The sequence below is a fragment of the Aethalodelphis obliquidens genome, unplaced genomic scaffold (genome assembly GCF_003676395.1).
Source record: "Aethalodelphis obliquidens isolate GAN/ISIS:26980383/991018 unplaced genomic scaffold, ASM367639v1 scaffold2, whole genome shotgun sequence".
Lineage (NCBI taxonomy): Eukaryota > Metazoa > Chordata > Mammalia > Artiodactyla > Delphinidae > Aethalodelphis > Aethalodelphis obliquidens.
The window spans coordinates 4,057,520-4,077,790 of record NW_020837946.1 but is presented as its reverse complement, the minus strand read 5'-3'; the positions used below and the strand labels follow the sequence as shown (position 1 = coordinate 4,077,790).

At 50.3% G+C, this 20,271-nt stretch overlaps 1 long non-coding RNA gene across 1 annotated transcript; it reads left to right on the top strand.

The window, feature by feature from the left end:
- The first annotated feature begins 1,404 nt into the window (after positions 1-1,404).
- On the top strand, positions 1,405-19,590 carry LOC113626209 (uncharacterized). Its single transcript, XR_003435092.1, has 3 exons — positions 1,405-2,556; positions 6,982-7,125; positions 19,551-19,590. It is a non-coding gene; the product is annotated as an uncharacterized LOC113626209 (long non-coding RNA).
- Positions 19,591-20,271: the final 681 nt, after the last annotated feature.

The window sequence follows — 20,271 nt, the reverse complement described above, 5'->3', positions numbered from 1 at the left end:
AAAAAAAAAAAAAATTCATGCCCTGTGTTTGAGGGAGGGGAGATGGTTGGTAGGTGCCCCTGTCAGCACAAAGTTGGTGCAGAAATGTCCCCACCTTCTGTGTCTGCCCAAAGGGTTTGGGGCCCAGAACCGATCCTCATATATGCCCCGTGTTCCCCCAGGCCATCCGGCATGGGCCTTGAACCTTCCCTGCAGAGGTTCTGTGGTTTAAGTTCTCTCTCTTTCTCTGGTCAAGACAGACTCTTCATTTAACAGTTAACCTATCCATGACGCTCTTCTTCCAGCCTTGCAGTGAGTAAATTCCTGGCCTGTGCATCACCAAGTAAACCCACTTTACTAGTAGTTAGAAAGCGCGCTCTCTGAATGGCCGCTTCTGCTGTGCCCTCACCAGCTCTACCTGGGCCACAGGAGCAGCTGAGCCTCAGCGGGAGCTCAGAGAAGGACCTGGTGCCCCAACGCTGCCATGACCAGCTCCACCTCTGATGGGACCGATGAGCATACAGAGCTATTTGCCAACATAAAGGTCAACCCGGACCAGGATCCAAGTCTCACCTGTGAATTTGGGGGCTGCTATCCTATAGGAAAGCACCTCGTGCATTTCAGCTCCCCTGCCGGCCCACAGTGGGTAGCCTCCTGCAGCCCCCAGGCCTCAGATCCAACCTCCTGCAGGAAGGGTCCCCCTTCTCAGAGGGCTTTATGCCTGAGAGTTTTGAAACCTGGCTTATAAATTACTTTAAATATCTACTTGATACACACATATGTTCTCAGGTCCATATGTGCCTTGCCTTGTTCCAAATAGGATTCGGGTCAGATAATAATAATGTGGGTAGTGGGATAACGGCATAACCATAGGTGAGACACCAAGATCAAGCAGAAATAAGAGCAGAATGGCAAAGTGAAATCAGAGAAAATTATGACCCAAATACAGGTTCCTGAGAATAGAAAAGGGTTGCAATTTGCTCTGTGCTTTCTGGTGGCCTAAATTCAGACAGAAACGTACTTAGCACGTAGCCAGTGTGAAGTGGGGCGCTGATTGCACCCCAAGCTCAGCTCCACAATAGGCGTATCAGAAGCAATTCAACTGAATTTCTCTTTTGAGGCCCCATCTTGGGTCAGTTCAGAGATGCCCAACTCCCCCATCCCTGTCGGCATCTGCTGAGATGTCCTCTTGCCTGCTTGGTCCTCATGCAGGGCTCCTTCTGACAGCTCTGTTCAAGGGTCTCTTTCTGCCGTCCCATACCTCTCTGGACCACGGCGTACTCGGGTACTCGGGGGGCTGCCCCTGGCTCTTTTCTGCATTTCTGCCTTCTCTGAAGCCCAGGAGAATCACCAGCTGCTTCCTCCTGTGCTGAGGTGCAGAGGAAGGGAGGCCGAACTGAATCTAGACGCATCGTGGGGATTTTTCATCTCCCCGCAGGGCTCAGCACACAGTGTCGCAGACCCTACAGGTCTCCGGGATGCAGGCTCCATCTGTGGGATGCTCCAGTGACTAAGGTCTCTCTGGTCCTTCCAGAAATCCCCTTCTTTGCCCTGCCTGGGGCTTGAAGACTTGCTTATACAGACTCAAAAGCCTTCCCTTTGATCTCTGGCTATAACATCCTTCTCGGGAGCAGCGGTACTGGATGGTGTCACTGCAGATGTGATGACAGAGGCCCAGGTCAAGGGTACAGAATACCCATGGGGGCATCATCAGTTAACATTTTAAACAATTTCTGCCCACCTCGCGGATGTGGACCTGGGGTGGGCAGAGGTCATGTGCCAGGTTTGGGGTACGAGGTGGGCGTTGGTGGGGAAGAAGGGCTGGGCAGAAGACCCTGGCCCTCCTCAAACACAGAGGCCAGAGTCTGAATTCTGCCATGCGAGGCCCATTCTTCTGGCGTCCTTTGTGATGGAAAGATCTTTGAAAATGCCAGCCTCGTGAGATAATAATAACACTGTTAGTCATTTAGCAAGTGATGGCATTTGGACCCCATGTGGATGGCAGGAGCTCCAGCGTAGGGTGGGGTCTGGGCTGGGGAGGAAAGCAGCCATCAGCTCCACGACAGGCCCTGCCTGGAGCCCGAGATGGGGAAGCTTTTCAGCTCCCCTCCCTCCCGCCTGGCACTGTGCTCCGAATGGCAGCGACCAACGGGACCACCGCAAGCCACCCTGACGGCAGTCTGTTGTCGGTCAGGAATAAATGCTTTCCACTTGGTTCAACGTATGAGCAATTTACTGGGTTCCCAGAAAGTGAAGAAGAAAAATAATGCCACTGAAAACCCCAGATGGAAAATCCTGTGGGCATAAAACTCTTCGCTGGCCAACGGACTTTAGTCCTCGCAGGAGCCTGGCAGCAAACTGGGATGAGACCCCGTGCGTGTTTGTGTTCAGACCTCTGACGGAGCAGCGAGGAATTTTAACTCACTCGCAGCTGGCCTTTTCTCAGGGTCTCCCCAGGAGACAACAGCTCAGGGATGTGACCCAACATTTTAGGAATGTGGAAATTCTGCCTTTGCTGGGCTCCTCCTGTGAGGACACTGACCCCCAACCAGGGGTCCAGGAGACATTCTGTCTAAGGTAAGCCCAGTATCACAGAATTTGGGGACACACATGAATCTGCCCTGAATGGGGTGAGTGGGGTGGCTGATTAGTGCAGGAAGGTCCGCAGAGCTCCTTTCTGGAAGGACCAGGCTTCAGTCTTAAGCTCCAGGGTGACACTCTGTGTGGATACAAGCCCCTGAGATTTCATCTCTCCAGAGCAATGGTCTTCGGTGAGCTAAATGTTTGAAAAGGTCCACTCAGCATTAAAAAACACTTTACTCCTCTTTGCCTGCGGTCTTGGACCCTCCAAGGAAAGCTCCTTTATACCCCTGATGGTGCACGTACAAGCAGTGCCTGCCAGGATCCTAAAATATCCAGGGACATTTCATATGGAATGATGCTCGTTTAGGCAAAAGGGCTCGTAGGAAATTAGATTACTTATTGTAGGCACCTTGTATTTGCAGCAATTTTAAAAAATTTTTTATTTTTTGCTTTCTGAGTGACTGATGGTGGCCTGACATTTCTGTGAAATACTAAGAGTTTACTTCCCTAGAGCCGGTTCTCATGCACTCACACACACACACACACACACACACACACACACACACACACACACACGTGGGTTCGTTACCATACGGGGTCACTAACACACGCATCACGGACACGGCTTCAACGGTCGTGTCTAGGGTGGTCTAGCCGTTGTCTGGGCCACAGCACTGAGGTCTGCCTTCGGGAAGTGAGGGCCTCTGCTGGAGTGGGGACAGCTGAGCGTGAGGCCCAAAGAGCCCTCAATACTAACGTCCTGGGGAATCTTTGGGAATTCGCAGTTTCCTCATTCATAAAGTCGGATGATAGTAGTACCTGCTTCACAAGGTTCCTGTGATGACCCAGTTCCACAGCCTCTACAAGGTGCTCACCAGCAGCCCCGGGGCACACAGAGCACGTGCTCAGGTCCAGGGCTGCTCTGTCCACAGCCTCGGGGCACAGTCTGCATTTTCTTTGCAAGAAACAATGCACTCCAGAGAAATACTGGGAGAGAATATCTACCTGTGGGCAGTGACTGAAAGAGTGAGGCACATCTGCCACAACCGGGCCATTATGTCCCTGGGGGACATCGGGCAGTGTCTGGAGACATTTTTGGTTGTCTCCCCTGGGGTGGGGATGCTCCCATCATCTGGTGGGTGGAGGCCAGGGAAGCTGCAGAGCATCCTACAATGAACTGACGGCCCCCAGCAAAGAATTACTGGCCCCAGATGCCGGTAGAGCTGAGACTGAGGGACCCTGGTCTCGGACTAGCCAACCACTAGACACACGAATTCTGGCTGCTATGCAATGACTTCCTATGATCCGCTCGGAGCAGGGCCCTTTGGCAATCCCGGGGCTGGGGGTATATCCTAGGGGGGCCTCCGAGCCCTCAGCTTCCCTTTTCTTGCCCCTCAACTCTGCAGAAGGTTGCGAGCTGACAGGCAAGGGCAAGACGTACCTTCAATCCTCGTGCAGGGTTCAGACCAAGAGCCTCACGGTGCCTGAAGAGATTTCACTTCCGCAAATCTGGTTAAGAGCTAAAGACATGCTTGTAAAAAAGGCACACACCAATTAAACTTCAGTCAACATTTGAAGCGCCCTTGGGAGGTTTCACCTTCCAATTTAATATTTACACCATTTAGTTTTAAAGGCCCCAGAAAGAACACCGTTAGTGACAGGGCTGCTTGAGGAGACCAGGGTGACAGATTCAGTTCTGCCTCTCGATAGCTCTGTGATGCTGGCAAAAGTTCTTCCACGAACCTCAGTTTTCTCACCCTTAAAATGACTCCTCCAGGACTTCCCTGGCAGTCCATTGGTTAACACTCTGTGCTTCCAGTACAGGGGGAGAGGGTTCGATCCCTGGTTGGGGAACTCAGATCCTGCAAGTTGCGTGGTGAGGCCACAAAAAAAAAAAAAAACAAAAAACTTCTCCACCTCCATTAAAGGGTTCTTGCAAAGGTCAAAGGAGCAGTTATGCCAGTAAATACTGTTGAGCGACGGGATAAAAGGGTGAACGCTGCAAGATGCTGGGAAGCCACCCAAAGAATCCCCGAACATTCCCCAAGCTTTTTGCATGATTCATTTCACGCTGCCCCAGTGCTTAACTACGATGCAGCCTGGTGTGTCTTCAGTATCATACCTCGAGTGCAGCCTGTACCTTCCGGGCTTGTTTTAAGTCTACAAATGAGTTTATGGTCACCCGTACATCGTCCAGTTGGTCACCGTACACACGTCCTTGTCTAGATTTCTCAGGTTCGTGCTTCCCAAGGACTGAGATAATTGGCGATAGCGGGAGGGCTCTTCATGGGAGGGCCTGGTTATCTGTAGGGTGTGTGAAGAGTGATGGGTGATTTTGGGGTTTTTCTTATTTTCCGAAGCTTCATTTCTGTTGCCTTTTCATATGCTTATTCACTCAGACCTTTCCATGTGGGATTCAGAAGGGCTGCCAGTCAAGTCGTTTCTCCCGATGGGCTGGGGAAGAAAAGAACGGGGCTGGGGGTGGCTTCATCAGCCATTTGTTAGAATATAATGTTCAGAAGCAGCAGAATGGAAAAATCTGAATTTCCATAGTTATTTCCGGAACTAAACTGATTAAAATCCTTTCCTAGGTAGGTCGGAATCTTCCCTTTAACCATGTTTAGAAGAAAAGGCCGAGAGAGTCATTGTGGCGAGGGCATTAAATCTGCTTGGGTGACTCAGAATGTGTGTTGGCACGGCGGCATGTCACGGGGCGAGTCACAAACCCGGCGAGTCGGTGGCCGCGGTGTGTCTGAAAGGGACCCGGGCCTCACGATACCACGCTGAATTTGCTTCCTTTTAGCCTTTCACAGCAAAAGTGTTTGAAGCTGAGCTTTTCATTCCTTTTTGCGAGGCTGTGATCAATAGGAAGAAGGCATTAAAGGTTCCCCCACCGTTGCCTTTCTCAGGGTCGTGGTTAAAAGTAAGGATTGTGTTTTAGGCTGTGTGCTAATGAGAATTTGAATTTTGTGCGGAGCTGGAGTGTCAATGAAAAATCGCCCGTTGCCCAGCTGTGCAGCCCGTGATTATCTTTCCCTGTGATTTATTCCACACTGGCTCCCCTTAATTTATTCATCCATCCGTGCGTGTGTTCATTCAGTCATGGATCGGAGGAGCCTTATTGAGCGCCCACTGTGTGCCAGGCTCTGTGCTTGTCTTTAACATGTCAGAGACAGATGTGGCTTTGGTTTTTCTTATTTTGTTTTTAATTTTTAAAAATTAAAAAAAACTTTCTTTGGCTGTGCCACGTGGCATGTGGGATCTTAGTTCCCTGACCAGGGATCAAACTCATGCCCCCTGCATTGGAAGCGTGGAGTCTTAACCGCTGGCCCGCCAGGGAAGTCCCAGTTTTTCGTTTTTTCTATGCTCCCAGCCTGGAAGGGGGCTTGGACAGTGAGATGCAGAGAAACTGTTATGGACAGGATGCTGAGAAGATTCCTGGTGGCCTCATCTGGAGATGCTCAGAGCCAAGAGGGGGAAGTGATCCTTCCCAGGAAGAATCAGGGAACGTTTACAAAGAGGGGTCCTCCCTTCCCAGCCTGAGGGGCCCCAGGGGGCAGGCCCAGGGGACGGATGTGGGCTGGCAGTCCCCAGGACGGTTTCTGGAATGGCGTCACTGTTAGAAGTAAATGCTTTCAGGAGAAGTGAAGGCATCTGAGGTGTCCAGAAGTAATCAACACTGATGTCATTAATCACTGCATGATAGCCTATTTCTAGGTGAGAAGCCAAAGTCATCATGGCCACCCACACCCAGAGAACAGAAGATGAGGCTTCAGGACAAGGATGTGGGCAGCGGACAGAGGCTTCAGGGAATGGGTGCTCAGCTCTCACGGCTGTAGGATGGACCACTAGACCCGTGTTTCTAGAAGGAATGGGCGGTTCTCAGAGAGCCTGGACTCCTGTCCTGCTCGGCGGCCCTGCTGCAGGCTGATTGCAGCTGGAGGGTCTCTGGAGGTTCACGGAGAAGGGCACGGAGGTCACTTTTAAAGCTGGGCTCCCAGGGTTTCCGTCACATTCTCTCCCCATCACACACAGGATCTGTAAGCTAAGAGGAACCTCATGCTCTTGCCCTTGGTCTCTGGGGTTCCTGGTCTGTAAGATGGCTGGGGATGCCCCGGAGGGCGTGTGGCCACTGCCTGGGCATGTGGGAGTATAGGGGCTTCAGGCAGGGAGGACTCCAGGTGCAAGTTACACTCCTAGGCAAAGACCCTTTCCCAATAAGGCCCCATTTGCAGGCTCCCGTTGGCAGCGTCTTTTGCGGGGACACTGGTCAACCCACTGCAGGGACGCTCCTGCCCACGGATGGGATGGGGTTCCCAGACCAGCCCTGCATGCGTGGGACCTGGCACAGACTGGGCTCCAGCCAAACCCTTCTCCCCCTCTTTGCCTGCTGGTTGGTTTTGGTTTCTGTCTTAATAGTTACTGATCTTTGGTGATCCAGCCACCGTTCACAGTGAGACGCTGAAAGTCCGACTGACTGTGCATTGAGGGGCCCTGAGGCCAGCGAACCCTGGGGCAGAACTAGCTGACAGGGCCGAGACGCTTCACCTCGGCGCCCTGAGGGTGAGTGGCTGTGGCCTTTCTTCTCAGGCTGGTCTCTTTTTCCAGACCTTCCTCCTTCGCTGTGGGAAGTGTAACCCTGATGCGTGGCATCCTGGAAAGGAAACAAGGGAAGGGGGTTAGCGAGTCTCACCATCTGGGGGGACAGTTTTGCTTAACTGCCCTATTTTTAGTCCTTCCTCCTGTACCCACTGTCTGCTGGGCCTGAGTTCCCAAAGCCCAGACTCCGATTTCCCGGACTCCGGTTCAGTTTCCCCATAGGACACACTCTTCTGTCTGGATTGGGACGGGTGGTCTTCTGAGTGTGAAGTAGGGGCGGGATATGGGGAGGGTCTAAGATCACATGTCTTCAGTTGCATCCAGTGGCATCTTGGTAAATGTTTAACAACTACCTTCTGGAAGGAAAAAACAGCCCTGATTTCTATTGTCTCTTGATTCCTGTGGTGTAAATATTCCCATCATGGTCCATTTCAAGCTACCATGTGACGTCACTGAAGACAGATTCGGGAAGAGATGCTTGTAGCACATTCTTCACATAGACACAAGTGACCGGGGTCCCCTCAAGAGCAGACGGTGGCAAAACGTGATAGAAGAATTAGGAAGTCATGCATCCTGAGAACTTTATCTCTGTTGATTTTTTTTTTTTTTTTTTTGTGGCCTCTCCCGTTGCGGAGCACAGGCTCCGGACGCGCAGGCTCAGCGGCCATGGCTCACGGGCCCAGCCGCTCTGCGGCATGTGGGATCTTCCCGGACTGGGGCACGAACCCGTGTCCCCCGCATCAACAGGCGGACTCTCAACCACTGCGCCACCAGGGAAGCCCTTTATCTTTGTTTTTAATAAAATACTTTAAATTCTAAGTTTATATAATTTAAGTTTTGATAATGGCCATGTTTAAAAGCTGACTCACAGACATCTTGGAAATGTAGCAATTGGTTCTTGCAAACCGTATGTTACGCACCACACCACTGGGCCACATCACCCTCTCATTGGCACCTGGTAGCTCAGATTTCTAAGGCTTTTTGGAATCTGTGGCATAAATAGGTTTGTTTCTTACTGGTTTCTCCCTCTGCAAGCCTTCTGATTTCGTTGCAGTTTTAGAAGATGGAAAGTAGAAGGTGAGTGAGTAGTCAAGGTGAACACATTTATATATTGATATATATGTGTATATCCACATACACACACGTGTATATGTGTATTTATATTTCTTTTTATTTTCTCTATTGCCCTTGTAGTGAGGTTTTGGGAAGGTGTGCCAGTTATTCCTTGTTACAGTTTATAATTCTTTACATTAAACCTTCCCTGTTCAAATTCCTTCTCCTGATTGGGCCCTGACTGAGATGGGGCGGTGCCGGGTGAGTCAGTGCAGTCGACCTGCTGTGTCACACGGGAAGTTCAAGTTCAAGCAAGCTAGCTGTCTTAGGGTTTTGTCTTCCCTCACGGTCTGCAGCCACACTGTCATTCTCCCACCAGGGCCGTCACCTCAGTTTAAGCCCTTTCTAGCTTCATTTGTTGTTTTATCTCTGTCCCTCCAACTCACCCTTCACACATATGACAGAGTCATCCTTCCAAATGTTCTGCATGGAACATCCGTCCAAATGTTCTACAAGCTACACTTCGGGGGACTCCTGGTCCCCAGCTTCTGGCCACTCTGGGCCATGGGATGGGCCCAGCAGGAGGGTGGGCACATGGGAGGAGCCAGGCTGTCCCTTCCTCCCTGTCTCTGCTTTGGTCAGTGTCTCTGGCAGTGGTTACATCGTCTCTGTGATCCTAATTCCCACTTGTGGTGCCTGGACACAGAGCCTCTCCTGCTGGGTGGCCTTGGCCTCTGCTTGGGTACCACCTCCGCTCCGTTCCCTGCTAGATGCTCATCTCCAGGGGGCCTCGTGGTCTTTGAATGGCTCTTCAGCACGGTCAACAGGGTCACACACCGTTCACCAAGGTCTCTATGCCCTTGAAAGGCATGATTGCTCTATCGGGGTCTCTCCTGAGACAGTGTTTTCCAAGATATTCAACTCAAAGCCACGGGCTCCTTGTTCCTGGCCAGACTCTGAATCAATGAATCCTGTCCTTGAACTTGACAAAGTCTCCTGCCCTTGGCAGGGAGAAGGTGGGGACATTCTTGATTCCCACCCATCACGCCCACTCCCTTGCAGTTGATCTTTTTCTTTTCTGTTTTCTTTTTAGCAAATTCCAATACTCGACACTAGCATGGGTAAAACTCCACCTTATTTCTACTACTGCCCACGTAGAATCCTGAAACCCAGAATATCCCCTCTCTAGCACTCAGGGCTTAACCTCCTGCCTGATGGTGACCAAAGGCCCTGGTGCTGGCGGAAGGACCAGCTCTGCAGGGTGACCACTAACAAGCGGGCTGGAGAAGGATACACAGCCCAGCAGCTGAGGAGGGTGAGTGACTCACAGGTGTGGAATTCCAAGGGTCAGGCCACGAGTGGTCAGTGAGGAATTAGGTGTGGTCACTGGTAGTCTGCCTGGAGGCTGACTTAATCAGCTCGTCATCTCTGGACCGCCCAGGCTCAGCTGACTGTGGGGACCCTGCACATTTTTCTTCCTGGTTTGAGTCCCCATTGGGTGAAACAAATCATGAGGAGACCAGCCTCGTCATCACCCTCATTTGTGACCAAACCCCAAAGCCCCGGGCTCTTTGATCGCAAGTTACAAACTCTGCTTCTCAGATGCCAGACTCTGGGGTTCAGGCCAGCCCTTGTTTCATAGAGAAGAAACAGACACAAGGAGGGCAAGTGTCTTAGCTGAGGTTGGGGAATTGTCCCTGGGGGAGTGGATTTCAGGTGAGTTATGCTCCAGGCAACAATGGCTGGTGGGAGGGCACAAATACAACCGCGGGGATGAGGGATGAATGGATACCCAGCACTCTGTGTCCTGGCAGCGTTTCTCCAGGAGTCCCCAGCCCAACCGGAGTCCTGGTTCTCCTTGAGAAAGGAGCATCTTGGAAAGATGCTAAAAAGAATTTACTAAAAAGAAAACAGAAAAGAAAAAGATCAACTGCAAGGGAGTGGGCGTGATGGGTGGGAATCAAGAATGTCCCCACCTTCTCCCTGCCAAGGGCAGGAGACTTTGTCAAGTTCAAGGACAGGATTCATTGATTCAGAGTCTGGCCAGGAACAAGGAGCCCGTGGCTTTGAGTTGAATATCTTGGAAAACACTGTCTCAGGAGAGACCCCGATAGAGCAATCATGCCTTTCGAGGGCTGGAAAAGATGGCTGTAACTTTACAGGTGGGAAAGTAACTTTCCGTTAGTGGCTTGCAGTGAAATTGTGAGATTGCTCTAAGATTGCACTAAAATTGTGAGATTGTGCTGAGACCAAACTGCTAAATTGGTAGCTTTCCCTTTGGGAAGCCGGGGGGGGAGATGGTCTCCTCTTGAATGTTTATTCACCCTTGGCTTGCACAATATGCCGGCAAGTCTTCTAGTGCATTTCTACCCATCCTGGGAAATGTGTTCCACATTCGCTGGAAAAATCACGTCGGAAGAGACATCTGAGAAGTGCATGGACCGACCCATCACTTGAGGAAGAGCCTGAGCTTGTGGATTAGAACTGACCCACGTGCACCTCTAGTAACGGGAGAGGCAATTAGACCTGTTTCCACATCCCCTAAGGCGAGCGTGAGTGGCCAGGGGATGTGCGTGGGGCAGGTGGGCCTGGCTGCCTCGAATCTTGTGCTGAAACCATCGTGTAGGACAGAGGGACCCGCAAAAACGGGGCTGTCCGACTCCTGTGGAATCGGGTCCCACTGAGTTGTGGTACAGTAGATCCAGAAGCAATAGCACCCTGGGCTGGGTGGCCCCGCAGTGAGTGAGAGCCGGGCCAGACAGGACTCTACGGCTCTTATGAACCTCACGTGGTTAAGCCTGGCTGCACAAAAGAATCTGAAAATCAGTTGAACAATCATGTTTAATAAGAGACCATATCTCAGCCTCAAATTAAGTTCAGGGCTGTTGAAAATGCATCAAAATCTTGCTTAGCTCAGCAAGTACTTCCCTGTGTAGAAAACTCAGGAATTTATTAATGATACTTTGCATCATGAATTATTTTACCTCCCTACCCCTACCGTCAAGGTGCTTTGGGGGTTTTAAATGGCAGACGACCCAGAAAGGGGTGTGGGCGGCAACTCAGGTACAAGGGGAAACAAACAGCATGTGAAGGGATTGCCAAATGCTGGAGCTTTGGGGCCTAGCAGGTCTGGGTTTTACTCTCCATTAGTCTCTGTGTGACTTTGGGAAAGTTACACATCTCAGAGCTTTGGTTTTGATGACTATGACATGGGGATGCAGGTGGTATCTTTTTCACGGGCTTGTTTTGAGGATTCATTCAGAGAAAGCGTATTCACTGTAAGGCATAATGTTTGATAAATGTACACACTCAAGACAGGTTTGGTGTGGTCACAGAAGTTATGGTCCCTCTGGGCTCCTGCATCACTTAGACCTGGCTTCCTTTGTGTCCCGTGTCCCCAGCTAGACATGAGCGCCCTGAACCAGGAGCCAGGTCGTCTCTGCACACCCACCGCCCAGCACTGTGCTTCGCTCTTTGCTAGTTGCTCAATGCAGAGCTGTTGAATAAACAGATGAATGAACAGAAGAAGGAGAGTCAGAGCTTTTACCACTAAGCCCCAAGCTCTTCACGCTACAATCTGCTGCCTTTAGAGAGATGCCATGACAACAAACAGTGAAAGCAGGAACACGATTGGTTTAAACCCATTCAACAATGGTGCCCTGTGCCATGGCCTCTAGATACATTCAGAAATGATAACCGAGGGGGCCTGGAGGCTATGACGCCCCGCCTTAGCAGGCATCCCTGGACTTGGTCTCCTACAGCAGTGGTCCTCAACCTTTTTGGCACCAGGGACCAGTTTCGTGGAAGACAATTTTTCCATGGACGGGGCGGGGGATGGTTTAGGGGGTAATGCAAGCGACGGGGAGCGGCAGATAAAGCTTTGCTCGCTCACCTGACGCTCACCTCCTGCTGTGCGGCCCGATTCCTAACGGGCCTCAGACCAGTATCAGTCCGAGGCCCGGGGGGATGGGGAACCCTGTTTCTACAGGATCCAGTGGTTTCCTGCTCAGAGACCTGAAAACTAAGATACTAAACAGTCTATGGATTTTCTTTTTCTGTTTTTAAATTTTTTATTTATTTGTTTTTGGCTGCATTGGGTCTTCGCTGCTGCGTGAGGGCTTTCCCCAGTTGTGGCAAGCGGGGGCTGCTCTTCGTTGCAGTGCGTGGGCTTCTCACTGCGGTGGCCTCTCCCGTTGCAGAGCACAGGCTCTAGGCGTGTGGGCCTCAGTAGCTGTGGCACGTGGGCTCAGCAGTTGTGGCACACAGGCTCAGCTGCTCCGTGGCATGTGGGATCCTCCCAGACTAGGGCCCAAACCCATGTCCCCTGCATTGGCAGACAGATTCCCAACCACTGCGCCACCAGGGAAGTCCCTGGTGAAATACCTCCATGTGCTTCAACCTATAAAGGCCCACACAATGAATAAAAACATGGTTTATAATGAGAAAGAGTATAAAAAAATGTATATAGACGTATAACTGAATCACTTTACTGTACAGCAGAAACTAACCCAACATTATAAATCAACTATACTTTAATTAAAAAAAAAAAAAAGAAAAACAAAAAAACCTCCTGTGTTCTTGGTGCACAAAACCAGGAGCTCCTGGCAGTTTTGTTCAAGCTTTGGGTGCTTTGACAGCTCCAGCAATGGTGCCACGGGAGCAGCCCACTGAAGGGTGGATCGGGCGGTGACCAGGTCCCAGGAGAGCCCTGTGCAGTCTCAGGTTTGAGAGGGAACGAGAGGGAGGGAGCTCCCATCTAGACGCTAAACGCTGGGCCGAGCCCTTCCCAAATGCCATCATCTCACGGAATCCTGATCGAGTGTGATTATCACCCCTGCTTCATGTATAAAGGAACCCACACAAGGCATATAAGGGGAGGAAGCCTGACTTTGAACCTAGGACTGGCTGGTTTTGAGGCCACTGCCTCCAGCTGCCGCCAAGAAAAGGAATCAGTCCAGGCAGACTCGCACAGGGACCTGGGGGGCTTTCTGGGATGGTCAGCCCAGCTGCTTAGAGCAAACCCCAGCGCTGCCGCAAACCCAAACCCAATTTGCAAAAGAATTCTGTTTCCTCTTCCCTCTTTGCTGAGCTATGGGGTTAGGCGTAAGTCCTTGAGTCTTTGGTTTCAAGAGCAGATATACCTGATGATATATAGATTTATTTTACAGAATTTCCCAAAGTCAGAAGTTATCTGCAGGCCAAGCAGGATTGCAGCCCAGGAGGACTACCTGAAAATAGGAAATCGGGCCTTTGGGGTTCCAGTCAAAGGGAGCGAAGGATGAAGGGGTGGGTTTAAAACTAAGCAAAGGAAAGTGCACTGATTTTTACTTCGTGGTTTGTTTTCCCCATCTTTCCTTTCTGAGAGCTGGGTCGGGTCTTCTAAGATCACTTGCAGGTTATTCAACTGACCATTCTTTTTCCTGGAAGTTCATAAAAATAATATCGATCTCATGTGGCTAGAAAGCTCAAACTTAAAAGCCAGACCCCTGCCATGTAGGGAGGGTGGGCTGTGAAGACTGGACACCCTAACCACATGGTTTGTTTTTGGTGAAAAGTCCTGAAATGTCTGAAACGGGAGATTGTCTTAGAGGAGGCCAATCAGAGGCCCTGAGGCTTTGTGAAGGTTTTGTATCGAGAGGCGGCCAACTATCTCCTGCTTTCCAATCACGAATCAGAACTTCCTTCAACAAATGGCTGTTTCCATGGGGAGTTATTGGCTTCTGTGCAGGGCCTACTTTCGGTTACTTGATCTACAAAATGCCCATAGATCTGAAGGCTCAGCGGAGTGTGTGTTTGCTGCGCTTCTCACTCAATCATATTCCAAGGGAAGGGCAGCTGGGGAGGCCCCTCCTGCCCCTTTGTACCTCCAGGGTCTCATGCCAAGCCTGGCAACGCAGTAGGCCTAAGAGATGCTCGTTGACTTAATAAGCGATTGCGTGAATACAGGAGATGACTGCTCTTTTGGCAACACTCCCCTCAGTGAGGGAAACGGCAGTCAGCGCGGACCCACTTGGATTTTAATCCAGCTCCAAGAAGCTGTGGCCAAGGCCGTGGAGCTAATGATCGCTGGGGTCAGGCTTGGCTTTGGGTCAGATGAAGTGTGCTTCACCCCACCCTGGGTTGTGTTTCTCTGAATATCCCTGACTTCAGGACAGGCCAAATGCCACCAACAGACTAGTCTTCCTGGATCCCGCCAACTCAGATCTGTGAGCCAGGATCTCAGCCAGCCAGACTTTTATTCCGGATTTCCCTGGGAAGGACCACCAAGCTCACAGCCCAGCTCTGGAAGCGAGTACTGCCCATCCCCCACGGCTGGCTTCCTCCAGCCAAACATTCGCTGCTTTCTTTCTAGTTCATAGATGGCAACATCAGACATACCTAAATTCAAAGTCTTGCTCTGGACAAGTGACTCAGCCTTTCTGAGCCTTCGTTCTCTCCTCTAGAATACGGATTCCATACTAACGTCCATCTCAAAGTGTGTGGTGAGAGTCAAGTGAGACAGTTCTGTAATGACCCTTACTACACACATAATGGGGAAGAACACATCTGACTCCATGCTGGGTCTATTTCTTTTACTTTAACCCCTGTGCTCTGTTGCCTGGGCCTAGTCGTGCTGGCTCTGCACCTTTTGTAAAAGAATGTTGCCTAGAGCCTGAAATATGCAGGATAGGCTGTACTCAAGGCTCTGACCTTCAAGGATATAACACTTTTACATTCATATAGATGTACAAATTTGCAGAAGAGAGAATAACATTCGTCTTGTTGGAGGTTTACAGGAACCTGACCTGACCTAGGTGGACTGCGGCAAGAACAAAGGATGCCGACACCAAGAAGTTTGAAACAACAAACCACGCCCCTTCCTCACCTTGCCTTTAAAAGTTCATACTAAATACAAAAGCGCTTTGCTGAAACCTTTCAGGGAGTTCAGGCTTTTTCTGGCACGGCCCACGCGTCTCCTTGCAGGGCCCTGCAATAGATCTTTTTCTGCTCCGAACTCTGCCGTTTTCGTTTGTTTGGCCGGACTGTGGGTCAGGCACACGAACTTGCATTTGGTAACACACAGCCTAGCACACTTGTCCCTTCAGGGACGGCTCCCCTTTCCCCTCGCCTGACAGTCTTCTCTTTCTAATTTCCTCCAATGTTGGACATTATCGTGAAAGGACAGTTGAGGATGGGTGAGCACACGTGTGACACACAGGCTTGGACGATGCTGGGAGTGCCCCGTACTCATCTCAGAGGATTGTTATCAAATGAATCAGTCCATTAGTCCAATGTCACCATTGGCAAACGTGGCAGACTCTAACTTGATCCAGAAGCAGCCGATTGCATTGCAGCCTTCTTGGTCCTCTCAAGAAGAATTCTTTCCACATCTTCCTTCTTTTTAAACAGATTTACCAGAAGTTGTTTGTTCTTACATTTCAAATGCAAAGTTCTTTTCCATTTTAACAGCCCTCTGCTATTAGTTTCTAGAACCGTGCCCTGTGGTTATGTGCATAATATTTGAGGAATCCATATATTTGAAAATTGGTAACAGTGGGGAACATAAAAAACATTCTTGGCCCCAGCTATGATGACTCAATTCATGTAACCTTCTGTCTTAGCCAGCGCCTGAGTAAGTCATGATGGGGCGCCGTTCCCCAAAGTCAACTAATTCAGTTTGTTGGAGCAACACTGGGGCCAAGGGACGGGGCTCCAGCTTGCCTCACAGACTCCTGAGGGCTGCCTGGAGGAGGTGGAATTCCCCGAGGGGCCTTAATCAGCACCTACTCCACACGCCCATCAGGGCAGCCATGCCCCCTCTCTGTCGCTGAGCACCTGGCCCCCTTGATGCTCATTGCTTGTTCTTCCATCTCAGGTGTGACAGAGAAGGGATGTGAACATTGGAAACCATGCCCACCTGTGAGCACCATGGCATGTAAGAGAATAGGTCTGGGTTTTGTTTCACTTGTGTGTTCTCCAACTTCTACTGTATTTTTCACCTAAAAGGAGTTGGGAGGAGGGCAGTGGAATGATTAAACAGGAGACTGTCCGCTCCTCTTGGTGTCTTCGGGTCCTTCCAGTGTCTGGAACACAGGAGGATCCACCCATACTCGCTGAATTAAGGAGTGAATGAATGAGACTCGTGCCGTTTGAGGGAACGAAGGGACTTCACTTATTCAGATCCAGCTGATTGATGTATGTGCTTCATGAAACTCTCATAAATTTGACCCAGACTTACAACATCTATCCTCAGGGCAGGCTGGGTTTTTGAAAGCAGCTATCTGCGGGTTCCTTAGTGGAAACCAAACAACATAAATCGTGCCAGGACTTACCAGCTACGGCCCCGGGAAGGCAGGCTTGTCTCCAATTACCTGCATTCTTTCTGCGGGGAGCGGCGGCTGGCAGTGGGGGCTGAGTATTGGACAGATACGTAAGTAATAGCAGTCATCATAACAAAACCCAAGTTGTCAATGCCCTGCCTTCTCCATGAGCATCGCGTGATGGAGACATTGCTTCAGACGGACAAGGTGGCAGCCTCCAAACCGACCTCGGGCAGGTCTCCCCGATTCCACCTCCACCCCAGCACCTGGCATGTAACTTCCAGAAGAGGTAACCATGAAATATTATTTTAAATAGTTTCTTTTTCCTACTGAGAACAAAACTCACAAGCCAGAGTTACTTACCTTTGGCTCCGCAGCTTATGAGAGACTTAGCTCCGCTACCAAACATTCTACAGAGAATGAATGCATTCATCGTGAAACCCTGCTCCCCGGCCTGTTGCTGGAGTTGATTTTTACCAGCAGGAGCTAAAGGCGAGCTTTGGATGTTGCTTTAGTAAGAGAAACCTCATGGGCTATTTGGTGAGAGAGAAATATTGCTGTTTTAGTCACCTGTGTGCGGGTTGACCAGCCCTTTCCCTTCCAAAAATATTGCCTAGGGATACTCATTTTACTGAGATAACACCCAAACTTCAAGAGGGCAGGCTAACTTCATAGATTTTGAAAAAAATGTTGTTTTTCCAAATCCCCAAATGACATCTTCATCATTACACTCTCACTTCTGAAATGACAGTATTTAATAAGGGTTCTTGGAATGACTTTTTTCCAATTAGGTTTGAAAAAATGGGGGGAAAAAACCCAGAGCACTAAGAGTCTATGTATGAAAAATTCGCAGAGCACAAAGGGATACTTTGCCCCATGCCACAGCTGCCTGGGCTGGGGTGGAGAGGACACAGAACCACGTGGTCCTGGGGCGGGCAGCACAGACACCACATCCAGCTTAAACAAAGGGGTAGCGTGCTTTTTTTTTTTTTTTTAATCAATCTAGGAAGCTAAGTTGTCATTAATCCTTTGAATTTTATCGTTTGGAAACACATGGCAGACCCCTGGCCTCTTTACACTCGGGGATTTATGAAGACCGGTTGTCAGCATCTGGGAAGCTGCGTATCCTCCATGCGTTTATGAGCCGTGGTGCCCAGGCCCTGTGGCTGTGTTTCCGACTCTCATAAGAGGACCACTTATCAGTGATTCTAGCAGGTATCAGTGTGTGTATTTTTCCATTGCTGGCACGGCACAGACTTCCCAACATTTATTTTTCTTGTATCCTTAGAATTGCTTTGTGTGACAGTTTACAATTCTTTTATTTTTCTTGCATCTGAGCAGGGGCTTCCTTATGGAATCTCTGTGGTTTAATAAGCCCCAGGAGAGGGCAAATGGCTTGCACTGAGTTTAATTAATCAACAGGCGTCTTATCCTCTCAAGAGCTTTCTTTAGAATGTTGGGAGAAGGACCCAAGGATACGATAAAGCACCATGAAAATACCAGGTCTGTAACTTCTCTAGGACAAAGCTCTTCAGCACATCTGGGAAGTTTTAAAACGTTTCAGAAAGCTTCTCACACATACTACAAGCACAAGGTACTTGCAGGGCATGGTGACCTTGGCCAACTAAGAAAAGATGTTAGAGAATGACTTTTCCTTCCAGGGTTCACACCTCAACACAACTCTCACTCCTCAAAATTACCCACCAACTCCTAGGCCAGCGGCCAATTTCCCCTTGAGGAGTTAATTTATTAAAGAGAGAATCTAATGATTTCAGGCTGTTCCTCTGTCTGGATGAGACTCCAACCTGGCCTCGGGCTTTGTGGGTCCAGCTCCTTGGCTGAAACTGGCCTTTTCTACACCCACCACGGCTCACCCATGCCAGATCCAGTATGGCAGCCCAGCGCCACCTGTGGTTTCAATTGGAATTAATGAAAGTAAAACAAATTCCGTTTGTCAGTTGCACCAGCAACTTAAAGCGTTCAGTGGCCAGGCATGGCTTGTGGCCCTCCCTCTGGACAGTAAAGATTTAGAGAATACTTCCTTCACAGCAGAAAGTCCTATCAGGCAGCACTGCTTGGCAGTGTCCACACTGCAAGTCCCCACCGTGGACTGATACCAGTAGCCCACATCTCTCCCCATACCGGGCTAGTAGCCGCTGGAGAAAGATCGCAAGACTGTGAAGACAGGTGCCAGACAAGGGGATGGAGTTGAATCTAGGCAGGTCGCCCAGGCACTTGGCCACTATTTCCTTCTTCAGAAACCTTCCTGTCCCTTCCCTGCCACATGTGCCTCGCTGTTCCCTGGCTCCCCCACTCCTACCCCAGCCACTACACCTAACTCATGGCTGAGGACTTTGCCTGTCACACGCTGGAGAAAGCAGGGGAAGGAAGGGCATGGCCTCAATTTCCTTCTCTGCACCCACACGGCCCCCTCCTCTTTCTTCCCAGGAAGCCTTACTTCCCGCCTTTTGTTCACGACCCTCCAGCCCAACCAGGAACCTTGCTCATCATTGTTCCCTAAATCTGCTTGTTAGGCTCTATCCCCGCGTGTTAGTTTCCCAGGGCTGCCCTCACAAAGTACAGCAAACTGGTACTTTAAAACCACAGGAAAGTATTGTTTCAACGTTCTGGAGGCTGGAAGTTGAAACCAAAGGACCAGCGGGGCCTTGCTCCCCCAGAGGCCCCAGGGGAGGATCTATCCCCTTCCGTTCTCTTCGCTCCAGTCTTTGGTGGCCATCCTTGGTGTTTCTGGGCTTTTAGATCCTCAGTCTAATCCCCTGTCTTTACACGGTGCTTTCCCTGTGTGTCCGGCTTCACACAGCTGTCTTTTTATATGAACACCAGTCATGCTGGAGTCGGGCCCACCCTACCCCAGTGTGACCTCATCTTAACTCATTATATCTGCATCGACCTTGTTTCTAAATCAGGTCACATTCTGAGGTCCTCGGGGTTAGGTCTTCAATGTATCTTTTTTTTTTCTTTTTTTGCGGTACGCGGGCCTCTCACTGCTGTGACCTCTCCCATTGCGGAGCACAGGCTCCGGACGCGCAGGCTCAGCAGCCATGGCTCACGGGCCCAGCTGCTCCGCGGCATGTGGGATCCTCCCGGACCGGGGCATGAACCCGCGTCCCCTGCATCGGCAGGCGGACTCTCAACCACTGTGCCACCAGGGAAGCCCTTCAATGTATCTTTTTTGGGCAGACAAAATTCACCCAGAACAGCCCCAAATCCATGATCAGCTCTACGCTGTACCCGGGGGGCATGGCCTCTCTGGCCTCTTCGCTTGGCATTCTTGCCCTAGGTCCTTGGCTGGGTTTGTCTCTAGGAGCCTCTAGGAGCAGATGCGAGGTGAAAGAGGCATCCAGCCCTGCTTTCTGACCCTCCTGTGATGACGCTGCAGTTCCGAAAGTGCCAGGTCCTCTGATGCACAACTTCGTTGGGCACCTTCCCCCGTGCGGTCCTGCTAGACAAGCCTGGTGCGGGCATCAGCGTTTCTTTCTCTCTTCTGTTCAGCTCTGGTTGTTGAATGACTCTCCTTGGGTGTCTCAGCAGCCCTTTTCGTTTCTGTAATGCTGCCCACTGTTCCCTCGGTAAATTCTCTGCACGATCCTAGCGGAGTGTTCTGTACGTCTTCGGTTGGATCTTGCAGGATGCGTCCAATGCCAGCCACATGCTACTCCTTGTCCACAAAAGCAGTCTTGAGTTTCTCTCATAATACACATGCTCTTCACCAAGAACAAAAGAAAACAGAATTTTA